This window comes from Palaemon carinicauda, unplaced genomic scaffold (assembly GCF_036898095.1).
Source record: "Palaemon carinicauda isolate YSFRI2023 unplaced genomic scaffold, ASM3689809v2 scaffold10, whole genome shotgun sequence".
NCBI classification, from domain to species: domain Eukaryota; kingdom Metazoa; phylum Arthropoda; class Malacostraca; order Decapoda; family Palaemonidae; genus Palaemon; species Palaemon carinicauda.
In genome coordinates this window covers 700,001-721,417 of record NW_027168482.1, presented here as the reverse complement: position 1 = coordinate 721,417, position 21,417 = coordinate 700,001, and the positions used below count along the sequence as shown (strand labels likewise).

The following is a 21,417-nucleotide window of genomic DNA, read 5'->3' as shown; positions in this document are numbered from 1 at the left end:
AGGAGAATTATACGAAAAACAACAAAGCATTTTGATAGTTATGCTTGAATGATAAACATAACAGGTATGAATTTTATCGGAGGGTTAATATAATAGTAATGGAAAAAAATAACGAATTAATATAATCAAACAAAAACTTAGCTTATGTTCAAACAAGCCATCAATGAGGAAATGAAGTCACTTGAAATCAATTTCTTGAGTGAGAGGGTCTTTTTCAACCACACATACAAAGATATGCCCTGAAACTCAAAATCCAAGGAGGAAGCCACACTTCTGAAATTCCCATTTGATTAAGCAAGCCACACCAACATTTCTCGAGGTACAACGCTATCTCGAGGGCTGACAATGCTCGTCAAGCAGTCACGGTAATCATAGGGAAACGTAGTTAAACTCACCAACACAACGGCAAAAGCCCCATGCCAACAATGTATCTTCGAATGTATCAGTGGCCTTGCCCAAAGACGATAAACGGGGAACAAGCAGTTAAGTGACGCTGAAAATTTCTAATAACAACTCCTTTTCCAAACCACCCAAAGCTAATTATTTTTGGGAGTTTAAACATTTAAATTTATTTTCTTTTATTACATCTCCCCCTCCCAAACAGAAGAATATATAGTATATTTTTCATACCAAAACTCCATGATAAAATATTACCTTGAACCAGCTTCTATTATCCCAAGGATTCTCATACTTCACTAACAACATTTTTAATGTACTATCACTACCCAAGAAACCCAATGCGAATATCTCTGTTACTGCAACACGTCACATCCTCAACAGTGCATCCGGAATTACGTTCTCTTTTCCTTTAATAAGTAGAATATTCAAATTGTAGGGTTGTAAAAACAGACTCCATCTTGTCAATATCTGGTTATTGTTCCTGAAGCGATTCAAATACTTTAGTGGTTTATGGTCTGTATATAAGGTTAATGGGGCAGAAATACTGGTATATACTTCAGAATGTTTGAAAGGAATAGTAAAATATGGTGCTTTCAGAATAGGGGAAATTGTCAAAACAGAAAGATTTTACTTTATCAAAAGCCTCTTGACACCGGACATCCCATTTGAAGTCACCCCTTTTCCTCAACAAATTTGATAGTGGTGCAACCATGTCTGCCAAATTAGCCACAAACTTCCTATAATATCCAGCAAGACCCAGATATCTCATCACTCCCTTATTTTAAGAAACTGAAAAGTCTTAAATAGATTTATCAGAATCTTTTGGAGCTACCTTATGGTGACCAAAACTACCGTTTCTTTCCCAAATTCACATTTATTTAAATTAACTACCAAGCCTGCTTCTCTGAAAAAATGCAACAATTCTCTTGACATGCTCTTCTCAAGTATCACTAAAATTTACCACATCATCTCTATGTGTACTGCACTCTACAAGGTCTTTCAAATTCATATTCATAAGTCTTTGAAAAGTACTACATGAATTTTTTTCATTGCATGTCATTGCAGGAATACAAATCAATGGGTGTAACAAAAGCAGATATTTCTTAGGATCTGTCTTTCAACCCTAACTGCCAATAACCTTTTAACATAGAAAACTTTCAATCAATCAATTAATCTACTGATAAACCTGTCATTTCCAATGCGGTCAATACAGTTATCTACCCTATGAACTTGGAATGAATCTGTTTTGTAACCCTCTTAATGAGAGAATGCCTTGATGAAGTCATTGAGGTTCAGCACGGCATTTCATTCCCGTGCTGAACCTTGGTGACGGGCAAGAGGGCTCTCGAACTTGGGGAAATTGCTCCCCCCCCCAGTTCGAATCTAAATTTCTCTCTTTCATCTTTTTCTTCTGCTCAATATTACTTTGACCTTCTCCTAATTTTATCAACTTTCTTTTGTCTTACTGTCCTAACTTTGAGTATTATTTCTCTAAGTTATATATATATATATATATATATATATATATATATATATATATATATATATATATATATATATATATATATATACATACAGTATATATTTATTTATTTTATTTGTTAATTTATTTATTTATCTATTTTTTTTATTTTATTTAAATAGCTTGGATATTTCCACATTTGTTATTACTGCTTGCTTAGATAAATGGGAGAAGGGATCACTGTTGGGAGGTATTCGTATTCAAAGCTATATATGAGAGTATTGGATGATCTCGGCCATCCCAAAGATGGTTTGGACCTTTTTTGGCAGAACTACTCTCAAGGGTTGGGTCATCAGAATCCAGGGGGATCCAATTCTTGAGGTGGGACTCTTGGCTTCTGGGCGGAAGCCAATCATCACAGATATGGGGTGGATGATTCCATATTTCCTTGGTCTCAGTCCTAACAGGCAGGTTTAGCTTACACCTGTGCCTCTATATCTGTTTTGATGCTATCCTTCGGGTAAGGTATGGAGTGGACCATCTGGGAAGTATACTCTCATTGTGCTGATAGTGGAGAATGCAAATTTCCTTTCCAACGTATGATACTTTCTTAAAATTCTCAAGCAGGTAAACCAACAAAACAACAACAAAAAACAAAGAAAATCCCACCCTTAAATATGGACCCTTCAAGTACTGACTCCCCATCCCCTGGATTTGCTGACTCCCCCCCCCCCCCGGCACTGTTGACGACTTCTATTGTAATTAAGGAAAACTCTGTTGATGACCTTCGAACTAAAAAGCACCACTCTACTGATGTTAAAAAATCTAGCAATTTGGGTAACACAAGGGAACTACGAATCCTTCATGTTTTCCAAATTCCATTAGAGACAAATTATGATGATATATATAGAGCATTTGAGTGTTATGGATTGATAAAGGAAATAAGGATGAAACTCGGAGATAAAAAATGGGATTTTGGATATGTTTTGATAGTCATGATGAAGCTTTTATTGACATTAGTAATATTATTAGCATTAGAATTAACGAATTGAACATCATGAGAGCTCTTTGTGATAAGGTCCCAAAGGAATTGGATGTATACAAACCTGCCGATTGGGTTGAAAAAGACACAAATGTACCTATGCCTTCACAGAGAAAGCCCGAACCACCAGTGTGGTTTGTAGCTGAACCTAAAGGGATAATAGGGAATTATTTTAAAATATGTATTCATAAAAAAGTAGGAACCATTGCAACTGGAGATATATCTCGTTTTGGGAAAAATAGTTATCTCATCCATGCCAAATCCTCGACTATCTAACTTACAGACAGGCAGTGATGAAATTACATTAGAAATGGAACCTCGTCTAAATTTTAGTTATGGAGGGGGAGTGGTCTTTAATAAAGACCTGTACGAATTTACAGAGGAGGAGATACTTTCTATGTGTTCACTAAATGTATGGAAAGTGCATAAGGTTCCTGGAACATCAATGATTATACTTACTTTCCAGGATGCTAATGCACTTTTATATATTGTTATTGAAAATTAAAGGAATAAAGTTCAGCCTTTCAAACAAAAGCCCCTGAAATGCTTTAATTGTTTTAAATTTGGACACCCATCCTAAGTTTGCAAAACTGAAAAAATGTGTGGTATTTGCTCCAAAACTTTTCATGGAGAATGTACACTTGAGGCCAGGTGTTCAAACTGCAATTTGAATCATAAATAAACTGATAGGAGATGCAAACTGTATAAGTTGGAGGAAGCTGCCCAAAACAAATCAAGTTTAGAACACATAAGTGTGGGAAATGCAAAAAGATTGTTGAATAAATCAACTAGCTATGCAAAGGCCTTAAAATCAAAGGGAAATTTACCACAGGAGACATCAAACCCACCTAGCACTGCTAGTAATTCTAAGAAAAGAGATACAACTTCTGATAATAAAGTACTGCATGATAAGGTAATCATATTGCCTTCTGAGGCTCTGCCACAGTGTATTAAAACTGGGTCATTGCCCATTTCTGTACAGCCTTCATCCCCCATTACCAACAATAGTACTAACCTCTCTCAGGCCATGTCCTTGCCTGATTTGATAGAGATTCCACCAGACACCAAGTTACCAGGTGCACCTGTATTGGGGAAGGTGCAAAAACCTGGTAGCTCACCACCTACTAATCAGAAAAGAGAGAGACCTCCATCTCTCTCACCCCCTTCCATAAGAAATATCAAAATTACGACGTCAAATAAATATGATGCTTTGTCTGTTGATGATTCTGATCAACTGGAAGTGAATTTAGATGAATCGGAAATTCAAGTGGAGGTCCACCAACCTCCTCAACAATCTGATAAAAAAGACAAAAAGAAAATCATCAATGCTAAACCCAATCTATCAAGACCCTCTTTAATAAAACCACCTGGAAATAGTGTTAGATCAAAAACCGCTAATGGGAAGACTCCATCCAAGGGGTCTACCAAATTCTAAGTCATAGTTTTTTCATCTATTTTGCAATGGAATTGTCAGGGTTTAAGGGCCAAATATGAAGAACTTAAGCTCCTTATTCTTGAGCATTCCCCCATAATTATTGGTCTACAGGAGACCAAATTGATTATAATACTCCTTGTCCTCGCAAATATATTAGTTATAGGACACCGTATGATCACCAAGTGGGGAAACATGGCTGAAGTCTCATATACGTTCGTCGAGATGTTCCCAAAGTTTCTCTGTCTATTCATACACCTCTGCAGGCAGTGGTTGTACAGATTGATATAGGGAGAAAATATACAATTTGTTCTTTGTACTTGTAACATTTTGTATGATAACTTAGCAGAGGTGATTCAACAACTCCCTCAACCTTTTCTTTTACTTGGAAATTGAATGGTAGACATCCTTTGTGGGGTGATGTCTTAGCAAACACGAGGGGAAAATATCATATCATCAATTGTGGAAAATGGAGATGTGGGACTCCTTAATACAGGAGAGCCCACACACTTGCATGTCCAGACAGGTTCCTTGTCATGTATTGACCTATCAATCGTAAGGTCTAATTGCCTTCTCGATTTCAATTGGAGGACATTAGATGACTGGCATACTAGTGATCATGCACTAATCATTATAAACACCAACAATGGTCCACCTTTACAGAGATCGCCACGATGGAATCTTTACAAGGCGGATTGGGGTAAATTTTGTGAGCTAAGCGAAATTGGGGGGGATGCAGGACAGGTAGAAAATATTGATGATGCCATAGACTTACTGAATGGAACTCTCCATACAGCAGGAGTCGATTCAATTCCCAAAACAACAGGGTTATTCAAACGACGACCAGTCCCGTGGTGGTCGTCAGAACTAACTGCCCTGCACAGAGCCACAAGAAGATCTCTAACACGATTGCGTAGAGGCCGAACGGATGAGAATTTAATTATGTACAAGAAATGCAGTGCACAGTTCCGTCGTGTCATGAAAGAAGCAAGGGGCCAGTCATGGATGTCTTTTGTTTCCTGCATTAATAGTAGAACACCACCATCTTCTGTGTGGAGGAAAGTAAAAAAGATAGCTAGCAAATTCACCCCAACCCACCGACAGTGTTGAGGGTGAGTGGTCAGTATGTAACTGGAGAAAACGATGTTAGCAATACCCTGGCTAATAATTTTTCAAATGTATCCAGCAAGTGTGAAGGAGCTCCTGGTCACCAGTATAGGAGCATTGAAGAAAAGAAAATTTTATATTTTGCAACAGGAAGGGAAGGGTCGTATGATTCTCCTTTCACTGAAAGAGAATTTGATTCCGCAATTGCTTATTGCAACGATACAGCCCCTGGACCCGATGGAGTTCCATAAGCCATGATTAAACATGTACATTTTAATATAAAGTTATTTATTTTAAGCATTATAAATAGAATATGGCATGATCATAGTTACCCAAGTGTTTGGGAACTAGCCATTATTTTAGCTTTTTAAAACATGGTAAGGACAAGTTTTTAGCAGCAAACTATCGTCCTATTGCATTGACATCTTGTTTATGTAAAATCACGGAGAAGATGGTCAATGCAAGGGTGATGTGGTACCTTGAAAAGAAGGGAATTTTATCACCCATTCAATGTGAATTCAGAAAAATGCACTCAACTGATGTGGTGATACTACCTGAGTCTTCTATTTGTGAAGCCTTTGCTTCCAAACAACACCATGTGACAGCCTTTTTTGACCTTGAAGAGGCATATGATACTTCCTGGAGATATGGTATACTTAAAACCATTCATGAAATGGGATTGAGAGGAGAGCTACCACTGTTTATCCAATCATTTCTTTCACATAGAGTTTTTCAAGTGAGAGTGGGTGAAACTCTATCAGAGAGCAAATGTCAGGAAGAAGTTCTTCAAGGTAGTGTGCTGAGTGTAACCCTTTTGGCACTAGCACTTGATGGGATATCCTCAGTCATTCCTCGGGACGTTCTCTCAGCACTAGTTGTGGATGATCTCTCCATATCATTTGCTGGAGCTAGAATGGCAATGGTTGAGAGAAAACTACAACTTGCAATGAACAAAATTATTCAGTGGGCTGATATGAATGTGTTTAAGATTTCAACAAGCAAAAGTACTATTGTACATTTCTGTTGTATCCGGGGAGTACATCCAGACCCGGATATATACATGAAAGGTCAACGGATCCCATGTGTAGGTGGAGCTAAATTTTTAGGATTAATTTTTGATTGTAGGTTGACATGGGTTCCACACTTGAAGACATTAAAAGCTAAATGCCCCCAGATGCTGAAGCCTGGATGATGATGGGGGCCTTAGGGATTAGCAGCAGGGCTGTAATAAACAGTGGGAACTACTTTCCCACTGGACCTTGGTGCCCAGCTGTCGATCCAACTAAATCAGTCAGCACTTTCTCTTTTACTTTTTATTTGTTTTTTCTCCCATCTTTTCCTTTCGGCCTCGATATTGTTGACGACTTTGGCATGTTCGATTATACTTTGGCTGCTGCTTTGGATTTGGCACAGTGTGGGATGGACGGCATTCCATCTCAACCTGTGCCAATTTAGACGCCATCACCCTCTGGCAGACCCCATTGGGTGCAAATCAAGTCTGTTAAGAGTCGGGCTCCAGTGATCCGGTTTTAAGTCACCCATATTTGCGGGTAATGGGTGACGCCAGGCATTGGAGTCGACGGTGGGAGGGGCTAACTACCTCCCACTGAACAGTGTACGCCCAGATCCCCGCTGAAGCCTCTTCTCGTGTTGGGCCACATGGGATAGGAGGACTGACATCTTCCGATACGAGGTGGATAACCCAGCTTGCTTATACCAAAAAAACCCTCCCCTCTGTTGACGACCTGGAAAATACAAACATGGACCTCGGTACAGACAGCTCCAATTCGAGTTCTAATATTGTTACATTAGAACTTTATTCACGTCATGTGAATAATAAAAGACGAGAAGAAGAGAGAATGAAAAATGATGATAGTACAGAAAAATATAGAAAAGTAGTATTACTTGATCACTATGAAGTTGTGAAATATGAAAAGTTTTTTATTTTGGAATTTGAAAATGCAAGACATGAGCGTGTAAATGTTTTTAAAGCTAATAGAGAAATACTTACTTTATGTGGAGGGCAGCCAAAAATTCATTCCCCAGGGAAATGGAAGTCTCCTGGTAGAGGCACTATCCCCAATACAAGGCAAAAGATTGAAAACACTCACAACATTGGATGGTCATAGTGTCAAATGCGTTTTGCACCCTACTTTCAACCAGAGTAGAGGTGTGATATATGCTCCAGAGTTGCTGGACATAGAGGAAAAGGAAATCGAGGATGAACCGAAAAGTCAAGGAGTAGTAAAAGTAGTCAGAATGAGAAAGAGAGTTGGAGAACAACGTATTCCTCTTGCTACTTTGATTATAACGTTTGATCAATGCAGATTACCAAATGCTATAAAAGCTGGTTGGCTATCTTTGAAGGTAAAACCATATATCCCTTCACCATTGTGATGTTATCATTGCCAAATGTATGGCTATTTAAGCCAGAAATGCAAGGAAAAACTAAATAATAAGCCAGCTGTTTGTGTCAACTGTGGAAAAAGTAGTCATGGAGTATGCATAGAAAAACCAAATTGCATAAATTGTGGGTAAGCACACCCAGCTACATCTAAAAGCTGTGTAAAGTTTATTTTTGAAAAAGAAATTCAGGCCCTTAGGACCATGGAAAAGGTTACTTTTAAAGAGGCTCATAAAAGAGTTCTTGAAAAGGAGATGAGGCCATGGCAACCGTTTTCAATGGTTCTGAAGAAAAAGTTGCCAAACCTCACAGACGGAAATTATATCTCTACTTCTAAGATAAAGAAACAAATGAAAGTAGTTAGAGGTTGAAAGTCCCATCAAAAATCGATATCCAGAAATTGTAGAAAAATCAAAACAGATACTTGAAGATATGACAGTTATTCAAAAGCCAACTACTTTGATTCTAAACAATAGTACAAACCTCTTTCAGGCTGTGTCCTTGCCTGATCTGATGGAGGTTCCATTTGAAACCAATTTACCTGGTGAACCTGTAGTAGGGAAGGTGCAAAAACCTGACAGATTACCACCTTTTAATCGAAAAAGAGAGAGAGCTCCATCTCTATCGCCTCCTACTATAAGAAACATTAAAGTCACGACTTGAAATGAATATGATATCTTGTCCGCTGATGTTTCTGATCAACTAGAAGGTAAATTGAACCAATCATAAATTCAAGTTGAGGTCCACCATCATCCTCAACAATTAGATCAAAAGGACACAAAGAAAGAGAGGAACACAAAACCCACTATATCAAGATCCTCTCTAGAGATACCACCGGGAAATATTGTTAGATCAAATATTGCCAATGGGAAGACTTCATCTAAGGTGTCTTACAAAAAATAAACCATAGTTTTTTCCTCCATTCTGCAATGGAATTGCCAGGGTTTAAGGGCGAAATATGAAAAAACTTAAGCTCCTCATACGTGAGCACTCCCCTATAACTGTATGTCTACAAGAAAGGAAGCTTGATGCTAATACTCCTTGTCCTCGAAAGTATGTTACCTATAGGACACCATATGATCAACGAGTAGGGAGTCATGGGGGAGGTCTTATATACGTTCGTCGAGATGTTCCCTTAATATTTTTGTCTATCTGTACCCCTCTGCAGGCAGTGCTTGTCCAGATTGATATAGGGAGAAAAAACACAATATGTTCTCTTTACTTGCTTCCAAATGATAACATCTCCATATGATAATATAGTAGACATGATTAAACAACTCCCACAACCTTTTCTCTTACTAGGAGATCTTAATAGTAGACATCCTTTATGGGGTGATATTTTGGCAAATGCAAGGGGTAATATATCATCAATTTTGGAGAATGAAGATGTCAGACTCCTTAAAACAAGAGAGCCCACACATTTTCATGTTCAGACAGGTACCTTGTCCTGTATTGACCTATCAGTTGCAAGCTCTAACTGTATTCTCGATTTTAATTGGAGAATATTAGATGAATGGCATACTAGTGATCATGCACCAATAATTGTAAACACCAACAATGGTCCACCTTTACAGAGATCGCCTCGATGGAGTCTTGATAAGGCGGAGTGGGATAGATATCGGGAGCTAAGTGAAATTGAAGGAAATGCAGAACAGTTTGAAAGTGTTGATGATGCCATAGACTTACTTAATGGAACTCTTCACACAGCAGGAGTCAATTCCATTCCCAAAACAACAGGGACATTCAGACGACGACCAGTCCCCTGGTGGTCATCAGATCTAACTGCCCTGCATAGAGCCACAAAAATTTCGTCATATACAAGAAATGTAGAGCACAGTTCCGTCGTGCCATGAAAGAAGCTAGGGGCCAGTCTTGGATGTCATTTGTTTCCTCCATTAACAGTAGAACCCCAACATCATCTGTGTGGAGGATAGTAAAAAAGATAGCAGGCAAATTCACCCCAAACCCACCACCAGTGTTAAAGGTATATGGCCAGTATATGACTTGAGCAACCTAAGTTAGCAATGCCCTGGCTGACTATTTTTCAAATGTATCTTGCAAGCGTGAAGCAGCTCCTGGTCACCAGTATAGGAGCATTGAAGAAAAGAAAGTTTTAAACTTCGCAACAAGAAAGCAAGAGTCATACAATTCTCATTTTACTGAAAGAGAATTTTATTCTGCTCTTGCTACGTGTAACGATACAGCCCCTGGACCCAATGGAATTCCATATCCAATGATTAAACACGTACCTTTTAAAACAAAGTTATTTATTTTAAGGATTTTTAATAGAATATGGCATGATCATAGTTATCCAAGTGTTTTGGAACTAGCCATTATTAGAGCCTTTTTAAAACCTGGTAAGGACAATTTTTAGCAGCAAATTATAGGCCAATTGCATTAATATCTTGCTTGTTCAAAATCATGGTGAAGATGGTTAATGTAAGACTGATGTGGTACCTTGAAAAGAATGGTATTTTATCACCCATTCAATGTGGATTCAGAAAAATGCACTCAACGACCAATGTGCTGATACGACTTGAGTCCTCCATTTGTGAAGCGTTTGCTTCCAAACAGTACCATGTGTGTCTTTTTTTTATCTTGAAAAGGCATATGATACCACATGGAGATACGGTATACTTAAAAGAATCCATGAGTTTGGATTAATAGGAGAGCTACCACTATTTATTCAGTTATTTCTTCCACAGAGTTTTCCAAGTGAGAGGGAAGCTCTATCAGAGAGTAAATGCCAGGAAGGAGGAGTTCCTCAGGGGATTGTGCTGAGTGTAACCCTTTTTGCACTAGTAGTGAATGGGATATCCTCAGTCATTCCCCGGGATGTTCTCGCAACATTATTTGTGAATGATCTTTCCATATCATTACCCTCTTTATGACAGAATGCCTTGATGAAGTCATTGAGCTTCAGCACGGTATTTTATTCCCATGCTGAAACTTGGTGACGGGCAAGAGGGCTCTCGAACTTGGGGAAATTGCTCCCCCAGTTCGAATCTAAATTTCTCTTTCTTATCTTTTTCTTCAACCTTCTCCTAATATTATAAACTTTCCTTCATGTTGCTGTCCCAACCCTATGAGTAAAATTTCCCTTATGTATATGTGTATATATTTACATATATATGTACAGTGAACCCTCGTTTATCGCGGTAGATAGGTTTCAGACCCGGCCGCGATAGGTGAAAATCCGCGAAGTAGTGACACCATATTTACCTATTTATTTAACATGTATATTGAGACTTTCAAAACCTTCCCTTGTACGTAGTACTGTTAACAAACTACCCTTTAATGTACAGAACACTTAATGCATGTACTACAGTACCCTAAACTAAAACAGGCACAAATATTAAAGGCGATTTTATATCATGCGTTTCCCAAACACGCCAAAAAGCACGATAAAAAATGGCAACCAATGTTTTGTTTACGTTTCTCTGATCATAATGAAGAAACAAACGCATTTACTGTACACATCTGTGTATAGGTTAGTTTTTGCATCGATTATATTGATTATTCAGTACAGTATGTTGATTTTGTTATTACCAATATGTATATATATATGGGTTATGAAAAAAATCCGCGAAGTGGTGAATCCGCGATGGTCGAACCGCGAAGTAGGGAGGGTTCACTGTATGTTTATTATTTTTTTTCTTTTTGGCATGGATGTTTCTACATCGGTTATTGCCACTTGGGCGGATGTTTCTACATCTGGTATTGCTGCGTGCTTTGATGAATGGGAAAGGTGTCACGGTTGGGAGGTACTGTATTTGTGCTCAAAGCTATATGTGAGAGTATTGGATGATCTCAGCCATCCCGAAGATGGTTTGGACCTTTTTGGCGGAACTATTCTCAAGTGTTGGGTCTTTGGAATCCAGGGGGATCCAATGCTTGGGGTATGACTCTCGGCTTTTGGCCGGAAGCCCGTCATTACAGATATGGGGAGGATGATTCCATAGTTTCTTGGTGTCAGTCCTAACAGGCGGGTTCAGCTTATACCTGTTCCTCTATATCTGTTTTGATGCTATCTATCCTTCCGGTAGGGTATAGAGTGGACCATCTGGGAAGTATATTCTCACTGGTAGTGGAGAGTGCAAATTTCCTTCCCAACAAGTGATGCCTTAATGTTCTCAAGCAGGTAAATCAAACTATTCAAATATTACTCCTCTCTTTTCTGTATTCTAAAGGATGCTTGTGACAACGACCCCACCTCCCCTGGATATGCTGACTCGACCCCGGCACTGTTGACGACCTCTGGCAATTCATTTAAAGAAAACTCCGTTGACGACATAGGAACTAAAAAGGACTATTCTTAAAACATTCGGAAAAAGGGTAATTTAGGGCAACACAGGAAAACTGAATGTCCTGCACGTTACCCAAATCCCATTAGAAGCTAATTATGATGTGCTACATAAAATATTTGAGTGTTTCGGATTAATAAAAGAAATTAGAATGAAACTTCAAGATGATAATTGGGAATCTTGGTTATCATTTAATTGTCACGAGGAATCATTTAATGCAAGCCGTAACATTGTTGATATTAACCCCTTTACCCCCAAAGGACGTACTGGTACGTTTCACAAAAGCCATCTCTTTACCCCCATGGACGTACTGGTACGTCCTTGCAAAAAAAAATGCTATAAAAATAGTTTTTTATATATTTTGATAATTTTTTGATAAGTTTTTGAGAAAATTCGGGCATTTTCCAAGAGAATGACACCAACCTGACCTCTCTATGACAAAAATTAAGGCTGTTAGAGCAATTTAAAAAAAATATACTGCAAAATGTGCTGGGAAAAAATAACTCCCTGGGGGTTAATGTTTGGAAATTTCCAAATACCCCGGGGGTAAAAGGGTTAAAGTAGGTAATATGAGTCTGAAGGGTGCTCTGGGTGATGGGGCACCTAAAGATCTGGATGTCTACAGACCAGCAGACTGGGTTGATAAAGATATAGAGGTAGATATGCCATCCCAAAGAAAGCCAAATCTACCAATGTGGCTTCTTGCTCAATCTATAGGAGGTACAGAAAATTATTTCAAGATCCGCAAATTTCTTCAGAGGAAGGTAGGTACAATCGCACCTGGAGATATGTCTCGATTCGGGAATAAAAGTTACTTGATAAAGGCCAAGTCATACACACAGTCTGTTATACTGTCCAATTTGAAGACAGTAAATGATGATATAAAATTGGACATCAAACCCCATCTAAACTTCAGCTATGGAAGGGGAGTGGTTTTCAATAGGGATCTGTATGAATTTACCGAAGAGGAGATATTGGCTATGTGTCCACTATCAGTGTGGACAGTACATAAAGTACCTGGATCATCAATGATTGTTCTTACTTTCAAGGATGCTGATGTACCTTTCCACATAGACATAGAAAATGAAAGGATTAGAGTTCAACCTTTTAAGCAGAAGCCACTGCAATGTTATAATTTCTTTAAATTTGGACATCCTTCCAAAGTTTGCAATAATGAAAAAATTTGTAATACTTGCTCCAATATTTACCATGGGGAATGTACACTTGAGGCAAGGTGCTTAAACTGCAACTCTAATCATAAATCTAATGATAGGAGCTGCCAGTTTTATAAGTTAGAGGAGGCTGCCCTCAATAAATCAATTATTGAACATGTAAGCATGGGTCATGCCAAGAGATTATTAAATAAATCTAATACTTATGCAAAGACATTAAAAATAGGAGAAAAAGTTCCTCGGGAATCATCTCACCCACCTACTACTGTAAGTAGGTCTCGAAAAAGGAATTCACCATCTATTGATAAAGTGCTGCATAAGACAAGAACATTTCCTCCTAAAGATTTATCATTGAGTATCAACAAAAAGACATTGCCCACCACTATCAAACCTTTGTCCCCCATTACAAAGAATAGTACTAACCTCTCCCAGGCCATATCCTTGCCTGATTTAATGGAGATTCCACCTGACACCAAGTTATCAGGTGTACCTTTAGTGGGGAAGGTACAAGAACCTGGTAACTCACAACCTATTAATTGTAAAAGAAAGAGACCTCCATCTCTCTCACCCCTTCCATAAGAAATATTAGACTTATGACAAATAAATATGATGTTTTGTCTGTTGATGTTGCCGATCAACCAGAAGACAATTTAAATAAATCAGAAATTCAAGTTGAGGTCCACCATCCCCCTCAACAAATAGATCAAAAGGATACAAAGAAAAACACCAACGTAAAACCCAACATAACAAGACCATCTCTGAAGAAACCTACAGGTAATAATGTTAGATTAAAAACTGCTAATGGGAAGACCTCATCCAAGATGTCTTCCAGAAATAATCCACAGTTTTCTCCTCAATTTTGCAATGGAATTGTCAGGGTTTAAGGGCGAAATTTGAAGAACTAAAGCTCCTAATTCATGAACATTCCCCCATAATTCTATGTCTACAGGAAAGTATGCTTGATGCTAACACTCCTAGTCCTCGAGAGTATGTTAGCTATAGAACACCATATAATCATCAAGCAGGGAGCAATGGTGGAAGTCTCATGTACGTTCGTCGAGATGTTCCCCAAATACTTATATCTATATGGACAACCCTGCAGGCAGTGGTTGTACAAATTGATATAGGAAAGAAATATACAATATGCTCTCTCTACTTACCTCCAAATGATAATATTTTATATGATGATTTAGCAAAGGTCATTCAACAACTCCCTCAACCATTTCTCTTACTGGGAGATATAAATGGTAGACATCCTTTATGGGTTGATATTTTGGCAAACACAAGGGGCAATATTATCTCATCAATTGTGGAGAATGAGGATGTGGGACTCCTTAATACAGGAGAGCCCACACACTTCCATGTTCAGACAGGTACCTTGTCATGCATTGACCTTTCAATTGCAAGCTCTAACTGCCTTCTTGATTTTGATTGGAGGACATTAGATGATTGGCATACTAGTGATCATGCACCAATCTTTATAAACACCAACAAGGGTCCGCCTTTACAAAGATCTCCATGATGGAATCTTGACAAGGCAGACTGGGTTAAATTTTTGTGAGCTAAGTGAAATCAAAGGGAGTGCAGAACAGTTTGAAAGTATTGTTGATGCCACAGACCTACTGAATGGAACTCTCCATACAGCAGGAATCAATTCGATTCCCAAAACCACAGGACTATTCAAAAGACGACCAGTACCGTGGTGATCTTCAGAATTAACAGCCTTGCACAGAGCCACCAGAAAATCTCTGACTAGATTGCGAAGATGCCGTACGGATGAAAATTTGATAACGTACAAAAAGTGTAGAGCACAGTTCCGCCGTGCCATGAAAGAAGCTAGACGCCAATCTTGGGTGGCTTTTGTTTCCTCCATTAATAGTAGAACACCACCATCTTCTGTATGGAGGAAAGTAAAAAAGATTGTAGGCAAATTCACCCCAAACCCACCACCAGTGTTGAAGGTGAATGGTCAGTATGTGACTCAATGAATTGAAGTTAGCAATGCCCTGGCTGACCATTTTTCAAATGTATTGTGCAAGAGTGTAGCAGCTCCTGGTTACCAGTACATGAGCATTGAAGAAAAGAAAATTTTAAATTTTGCAACAGGAAGGGAAGAGTCATATAATTCTCCTTTCACTGAAAGAGAATATGATTCGGCACTTTCCACTTGTAACGATACAGCCCCTGGACCTGATGGAATTCCATACACAATGATTAAACATGTACATTTTAATACAAAGTTGTTTATTTTAAGCATTATTAATAGAATATGGCATGATCACAGTTATCCAAGTGTTTGGGCACTAGCTATTATTTTAGCCTTTTTAAAACCCGGTAAGGACAAGTTTTTAGCAGCAAACTACCGACCTATTGCATTGACATCTTGTTTATGTAAAATCATGGAGAAGATGGTCAATGCAAGACTGATGTGGTACCTTAAAAAGAAGGGTATTTTATCACCCATTCAATGTGGATTCAGAAAAATGCACTCAACGACTGATGTGCTGATACAACTTGAGTCCTTCATTTGTGAAGCGTTTGCTTCCAAACAGCACCATGTGACAGTCTTTTTTTATCTTGAAAAGGCATATGATACCACATGGAGATACGGTATACTTAAAAGAATCCATGAATTAGGATTAAGAGGAGAGCTACCACTATTCATTCAGTCATTTCTTTCACATAGAGTTTTCCAAGTGATAGTTGGGGAAGCTCTATCAGAGAGTAAATGCCAGTAAGAAGGAGTTCCTCGGGGGAGTGTGCCGAGTGTAACCCTTTTTGCACAAGCAATTAATGGGATATCCTCAGTCATTCCTCAGGATGTTCTCGCAACATTATTTGTGGATGATCTCTCCATATCATTTGCTGGGACTAGAATGGCAATGGTTAAGAGAAAAATACAGCTCTCTATTGATGAAATTATCCATTGGGCCGATATGAATGGATTTAAGTTCTTGACAAGTAAAACTAAAATTATCCATTTTTGTCGTATCCGGGGAGTACATCCAGACCCGGATATATACATCAAAGGTCAACGGATCCCCTGTGCAAGTGAAGCTAAATTTTTAGGGTTGATATTTGATTGTAGGCTTACATGGGTCTCTCACTTAAAAGCATTAAAAGGTAAATGTCTTGAAGCTCTGAATCTTTTAAAAGTATTGTCCCGTACATCATGGGGGCCAGACCGCAATACAATTTTAAAATTATACAAAGCCTTGATTTTTTCGAAAATTAGTTATGGATGCGAAATATACTCCTCAGCCACCCCAAGCCGGTTAAAAATATTAGATTCTATACATCATGCTAGTATAAGATTGTCCACAGGAGCCTTTAGAACCTCACCTATCACAAGTCTCCTTGTGGATGCTGGGGAGTTGCCTCTAGACCTTTACCGAATGTCCTTCATTATTCGGTATTGGTTTGGATTGCAAAGACTGCCTAATTCTTCAGTCTTTCAGACTGCAAGCCTTGTAAGGCACTCAACATACTTTTGAGTTGCACCCAAAATCTCTTCAACATTTTGGGTTTCGGGTGAAACAATTATTAAACAATCTGGATATAATTAGAATTAAGGTGCTTCCATTCAAGGTATCATCAACGCCTCCATGGAAATTACCTGACGTATCTTTTTGTAAATACAGTACTTTATTGGAGTTAAGAAGAATATGACTGACTTAGAATCGATCCCCTATGTTCTGCAACATGTTCCATAAAATAGGGATTGACTTTTATATATACTGATGGCTCCAAACCTGATGCTGGCATTGGATTTGGAGTACATAGTATTGATTTTAATTGGATAGGTGCACTTCCTCTAACAGCTTTTTATTTAGTGCTGAAATATATGGCATACTAACCGCTATTGAGAAAATAGCTTTGGAATAAAAGGGTAATTTTACAATTTTTAGTGATGCAAGGAGTGTTCTTCAAGCTTTAGAAGTTTTTAATTCTAGTAACTCTCTAGTTTTAAAGATTTTAGAATGGCTTTTTATTATATGACGGAGAGGTATAACAGTTCTATTTTGTTGGGTTCCAACACATGTAGGTGTGTTTGGGAGTGAGAAGGCATATTTACTGGCTAAGAATGCGGCATCCGAGTTGCTACCAAGGAGGTATCCCATTCCCTGTAATGATTTCCTACCTTACATCAACAAATTGGTTTGTAATAAATGGGAACAGCACTGGGATAGTCTAGATGGCAATAAAATGAGGGAAGTAACAAATATCATATCACCTTGGAGGTATAACATGATACCCCGAAAATGGGAGACTTCTCCTTGTCGTGTCCGTATTAGTCTCACTCGGTTGACACACGAGTTTCTGCTGAAGGGCCAACACCAACCGTATTGTGACGACTGTTTAATATCTTTAACTCTGAGGCATTTGTTGACCGAATACCCTAATTTTACTAACTTAGGAAATAGATATCTGTTAGAGGCTCGAGGTGAGGATGGCAGGTTCATCCTTGCCAAGATTCTTGGACATGATGTGTCCTACTATGTGAGGGGAATTTTTAGATTTATTTCAGAAGCAGGTCTTCTGAAAATTATTCAACTATTATATGGACTTCTTAACTTTTATGGTTTTAATTGAATTCTCTTTTATTTTTCATATATAATAAATGCTATCGGCATCATTAACCTTAGATGTCAGGATGTCAGAAAACTTTCAATAAATCAATTAATCAATCAATCTGTTTGAGGTTCAAGGTGAGGATGGCAGGTACAATCAATCAATTAATCCTTCCTAGCGGAACAGTCCCTGGTAGCCGCTTCCAACATCGTCCTTCGTAGGAGGGACACCGTTTTTCACAGGATGCCGTGGAGGCCCCCTTTGAGGGAAATAAGGAACCTGCGAAACTCGCCTTTTTCAAACGAGGCGCTGTTTGATGACAGGTTGATTGAAGAAGCCCCCGTTAAGTGGAGGAGGGACAATAGAGATGCCATTCTCCACAGGGCCTCCAGCTCCTCTTCCAGACATCATAATCATGGGAATAGGGAGGATCCCAGGCCAAGGCCTCCTACAGCAGTTAGCAGGCCTCCTCCTCCCTCTTCACAGGCTCCCCCCGCTCCAGGCTGGTCCGGGCACCCGCAGCCCTCCTCCGCCCCAGGCTAGTCCGGGCACCCGCAGCCCTCCTCCGCCCCAGGCTAGTCCGGGCACCCGCAGCCCTCCTCCGCCCCAGGCTAGTCCGGGCACCCGCAGCCCTCCTCCGCCCCAGGCAGAAGCCCCCCTCCTAACGGTCGGCAAGTGTTCAGACAGGACCAACGACCACGCAGCAACAAGTTCCCTAGGAGGAAGTAGGAAGAGAGGCCCCTCTCTTCCATGCTCCCATCTGTGGGGGGGATGCCTCAATCATCGATGGGAAGCATGGGCCACGCAGGGTGCGGACCCATGGACTATTCAATTTCTTTGCGATGGGTACAGATTGCCCTTCGAGGACGACCTACCCCCATTAATAACTGGCACACAGGCCCAGGCTACTACCCCCAAGGACGAGGCCAGAAAATTGGCCTAAGGAGAGGAGATCTGCGAATTACTACAGAAAGGCGCTGTCCGAGCACCTCTGCAAGAACTGCTGTTCTTCAGTCAGCTCTTCCTGGTGGAGAAATTCATCAGGAAGACGCCTTTCAAGATGGAAACGCCTCGCACTGTCCTGGCTGCTATCAGACAGGGTGACTTCTTGCTGACAATAGATCTAAGGGACGGTTATTTCCAGATCCCAGTGCACCCCTCCAGCAGGAAGTTCCTCAAGTTCAAGTGGGGAGAAGAGGTCTTCCAGTTCTGCCCCCTCTGCTTCGGTCTCTCCACAGCCCACTAAGTGTTCACGAAGGTCTTTACCCTGGTGTCGCGTTGGTCCCACGAGAGGGGTGTCTTGCGCTTGAGGTACCTAGACGATTGGTCCTTCTCTCGGGATCGAAGGACGACTTCATCAAGCAGAGGGACGAGTTGATGGAATTATGCAACGAGTTGGGGATTGTTGTGAACTGGGAGAAGTCTCAACTATCTCCCTCCACGAAGACAATGTACCTGGGAATGGATTTATGTTCGGTCCAGGCCAAGGCCTTCCCCACGTCAGAGAGGCTCGAACGCCTGGAAGAAGTCAGTCAACCATTCGTCAGGGGGGAAACGGCCAACCTTCGTCAGTGGAAGAGGCTTGTGGGGCACCTGGTGTCCTTGGAAAAGCTGGTCTCTCTGGGCAGGATACGACTACGCCCAGTCCAGTTGGACATGAAAAGATTATTAGCTCCTCAGACCAGGGATCGACAAAAGGAGCTTCCCTCTATCGCATGCATCCAGTGGTGGCTGGACAAGAAGAATACACGGGGGGGGGGGGGGTATCCCTCCTGGACTCTCCTTGGAAGTACTACTATTAACGGATGCGTCCAGGAAGGGCTGGGGAGCCCACCTGTTGGACAACTCTGTATTGGATCTGTGGAGCAAGGAGGAGAAGACTTTCCACATAAACAAACTAGAACTTCTGGCAGTGGAGAGGGCCCTACTGTCCCTGGTGGACAAAATCACCAGCAGAAAGATCTCCCTAATGTCGGACAACTCCACGGTGGTCGCCTATGTTAAGAAACAGGGCTATCTGAGGTCCCGTCCCCTGCAGGACCTGACGGAGGAGATTCTAACCTGGGCAGAGGGAAATGGGACTACCCCAACGGCGAGATTCATTTCGGGAAAAAGAAACATGGTGGCGGACGGCTTGAGCAGGAGAGGCCAAGTCCTAGGCAGTGAGTGGTCCCTCTATCCAGAAATAGCAAGGAGTGTCATAGCAAGGTGGAGGTCTCCCTCCCTGGACCTCTTTGCGACCAGGCTAAACACCACATTACCAGTGTTTTGCTCCCCTGTCCCGGATCCAACAGCAGTCATGGAAGACACCTTTCAACATCCGTAGGACGGCCTGGATGCCTACGCATTCCCTCCGTTCGGGCTCCTGCTGCAGACCCTAAACAGACTAAGGACCTCCAAAGGGTCTCAGCTGACTCTAATTGCCCCCTGGTGGCCAGAAAAGGAGTGGTTCCCCGACCTACGAGACCTAGCAGTGGCCCAGTCGTGGCCCCTTCCCATCAGAGGAGATCTTCTCAGGCAGCCTCACTTTCTGAAGTTTCCCGAGGCGCTCGGAAACCTATCCCTTCACGCGTGGAGGTTATCAAGCACCTCCTGACGAGGGAAGGATTCTCCCCAAGGGCGGCCTCCCAGATGACAGGCTGTCTATGCTCCTCCTCGAGGGCCATATACCAAGCTAAATGGCTAGAGTTCTACAAGTGGTGCCGGAAGAACGACCATAAGCCTATAGGAGCCTCCATCTCAACAATAGCAAAGCCGCCTTGGGACAGATCGCGTGGTTGAAAGGAATAGACCTGGGTGGTTCCAGGCAACTGTCCATGCTTATCAAGAGTTGAGCAGTCCTGCCCTCCTTACTCCTTGAAGGCTCCGGAGTTGGATGTCCTCTTGGTCTTTGACTCCCTCAAGAAACCACCGTTCGAGCCCTTGCGGCAGGCCCTGGACGGAGAATTGACCCTAAAGACCGTGTTCCTACTCGCCCTGGCCTCTTCCAAACAGGTGGGCAAATTGAACTGGCTGGCAGCCAACGCTAGTCATTCCATCGGCTGGAAGGAGGCAATCCTAACCTTTGTGCCCTCCTTCGTAGCCAAGACCCAGAACCCAGCTGTCTCAGATCCGAGGTTCTCGGAGATGGTGATCCCAGCCATCCCTAAGTCAGAAGACTCGGAGGACCTTCTGCTGTGTCTGCTTAGGGCTCTCCGAAAGTACCTGACATCGACGTCCCGCTTGAGGCCCGCTATGAAACTCCTGTTTGTCTCCACGGGCAAAGTGAGGAAGGGATTTCGAAGAACACACTTTCCTACTGGCTCAGGGAGGTACATGTAATTTGAAGAGCGTATGTAGCGAAGGGTAGGCCGGCGCCCTTGTCTGCCAGGCCCCATGATATCAAGTCCATCAGTACATCAATAGCCTTTTCAAAGAATATGTCAGTTGCACAGGTTCTTAAAGCAGGTGTGTGGGAGAGACAGAACACCTTCACTTCCCATTACCTGAAAGACTGCTCCTTAGTGTCTTGCGATGAGTACAG

At 41.0% G+C, this 21,417-nt stretch overlaps 1 protein-coding gene across 8 annotated transcripts in view; it reads left to right on the top strand.

The window, feature by feature from the left end:
* Positions 1-21,417, top strand: part of LOC137635197 (G patch domain-containing protein 2-like) — a 784,198-nt gene that overhangs the window by 83,142 nt on the left and 679,639 nt on the right. The gene's annotated exons all lie outside the window — the stretch shown is intronic.